The 2,147-nt window shown below is 61.2% G+C and overlaps 1 protein-coding gene across 1 annotated transcript in view; it reads right to left on the bottom strand.

The window, feature by feature from the left end:
• Positions 1–806, bottom strand: part of Litaf (lipopolysaccharide-induced TNF factor) — a 42,481-nt gene extending 41,675 nt beyond the window's left edge. Inside the window, exon 1 of the mRNA XM_013011732.1 lies at positions 776–806. The gene's annotated coding sequence lies outside the window, so the exon portion shown is untranslated. The remainder of the gene's footprint in view (positions 1–775) is intronic.
• Positions 807–2,147: the final 1,341 nt, after the last annotated feature.

The raw sequence follows: 2,147 nt of genomic DNA, 5'->3' as shown, positions 1-2,147 counted from the left end.
TGAGCTGAAAAGCTGTGCCCGGGCCCAGAGTTCAAGCCCTGTGGCTGACAAAAAGAAGAAGAAGAAGAAGAGGAAGAGGAGGAAGGGGAAGGGGAAGAGGGGTTAGGGGAGGAGGGGGCAGGAGAGGGGGAGGCAGAGGAGGAGGGGGTAGGGGAGCCAGGGGCAGGGGGGCAGGGGGGCAGGGCTGGGCCCCGCCCTAGTGAACCTCCTTCTAGTTCCGCACAGATGGGGCCGGCTCCCCCAGCTCTGGGCAGGGCAGAGGGGGTCCCCAGGTAGCCTTGCCTCATTTCCGTGGTTGTTGGAAGCCACGGCCTCCGTGTTTCTGGCCTGTTTAAGGAGACAGGAGCGCACGCAGCGTGGAGGCTTGCGCCTGTCATCCCTGCTACTCAGGAGGCCGAGCTCAGGAAAGGAAAAAGAAATGGAGGGCCCGGGCTCCAGTGCTCGGAGCAGGGTGGAGCGGGTGGGAGCCAGGTAAAATTCGGCTCTGGGCCCTGCCCGAGGGACCGGGGCCCACTTAGAAGCCTGCTGCCGAGGGACTCCCAGTCCTGGGCAGCCTGGAAGCCTCGGTGTGGACACACGTCCAGCCGGGCTGCCCGGGGCTCTGGTTCCCAGCCCCGGCCCGGCTCCCAGGCCAACCCGCGACACCACTGCCCTGCTTCAGCCTCAGACCTGGACATGTGACCCAGGCTGAGCCAATGAGACGCCAGCCCAGGAGCCCAGCGCAACAACAACTCTCCACCAGGCCAGGGAAGCCTGCTAACTCTGCAAGCACTACCTGAGCCCCTGGACCAGCCATGCCTGAAGCCATCTCACTCGACTTCCCACACGACACGAACCAAAGCTTCCTGCTGTGGTACAAGCCAATGTCAGCTGGGTGTTGTTGCGGACAGAATGTTGCTAGTAGCCTGGCCTAATGTATTAGGCTTAAAAAAAAAATAAACAAACCCAAAGCCCAAGACGTGACACAAAGGCGAGTTGCACTTGGAAGGGGATAGAGGGAGGGAGAGATGCTTCTCATTCTTTCGGGATGAATCAGAAGACGGAATAAGACCTGGCTCCTGTCTCCGCAGGTTGTCGGGCCTAGCAGCCATGACTCACCCCAGCCCCAGCAGCCTGGGAGGGAGAGCCTGACGCCCTCCCCGCCTCTCAGCGCTCCCCTGCTCCCGCGCAAACCAGGTCTGCATCCATTCTTCACTCAGCCCACAGTCCTGGGAGCTGGGTTCAAAAGTTTCCAGAAGGGCCGGGTGTGGTGGCTCCGGCCTGTAATCTCAGCAGGCTGAGATAGGAGGACTGAGGTCTGAGGCTAGCCCATGCCAAAGTAGGAGACCCTACCTGAAAGTGGTAGCATGACCTGCCTAGCAAGTGAGGGGCCCTGAGTTCAAACCCCGGTAGTGCCAAGAGAACAGTCGTGGCTGTGGTCGTGGTCGTCATCATCATCATCATCATCGCCTTGCAGAAGCCCCGCCTGGTCCTTGCCGGCATCCTGGGTTGCACCGGGCAGGAGCCACTGCAAGGCTGAAGGCAGAAGTGGCCTTGCCAGCATAAAGATCTCGAACCCTCGGCATAGGGGGGTGTCTAGGGGGGGACAGATGAGGTCAGGACATTTTCTGGAACATTCTCCAGATGCTTGCAGCCCTGGCGTCTTCACTGGCTTCCCCAGAGGCAGGGCTGGGCAAGAACCGGAGCGCAGGTGGCTTTTGGATGGATAGGGCAGAGTCAGAACAGAAGAGGATGGGGGAGGGGCTAGCCTGGGGAGAGGTTCTACAGCCCTGGGGCTCCGCAGCCCAGACTGGATCTGTGAGCCCCTGGAAGAAGCCATCTAATCGCCCTGTGAGCCCCTGGCCACGGGAAGAGGCTGCCAGGAGGGCACTTAGAGCTGGGACCTGGCTGAGAACACTATGTCCACTGAGCTGGGGCTCTCAGTGTCCCAGGGCTGGGCCTGCCCCAACTCAATCTCTGCCCCCTTCCAAGACTGCTCTGTGTCCTGTCTGCCAGGGATGGCATGTGCAAAGGCCCAGGGGCTGGAGCTCCTGACGTATTGGAGACTGACAAGGACACCTGCCATGGAGGTGGCTCATCTTGGGCGGAGGTGTGGGGACTGCTCAGTGCAAATCTCTCAGCGGTCCTCTCCACGGGGCCTGGGAGTC

The sequence above is a fragment of the Dipodomys ordii genome, unplaced genomic scaffold, assembly GCF_000151885.1.
Source record: "Dipodomys ordii isolate 6190 unplaced genomic scaffold, Dord_2.0 Scaffold14, whole genome shotgun sequence".
Taxonomy (NCBI): domain Eukaryota; kingdom Metazoa; phylum Chordata; class Mammalia; order Rodentia; family Heteromyidae; genus Dipodomys; species Dipodomys ordii.
This window is presented reverse-complemented; position numbering and strand designations above follow the sequence as displayed.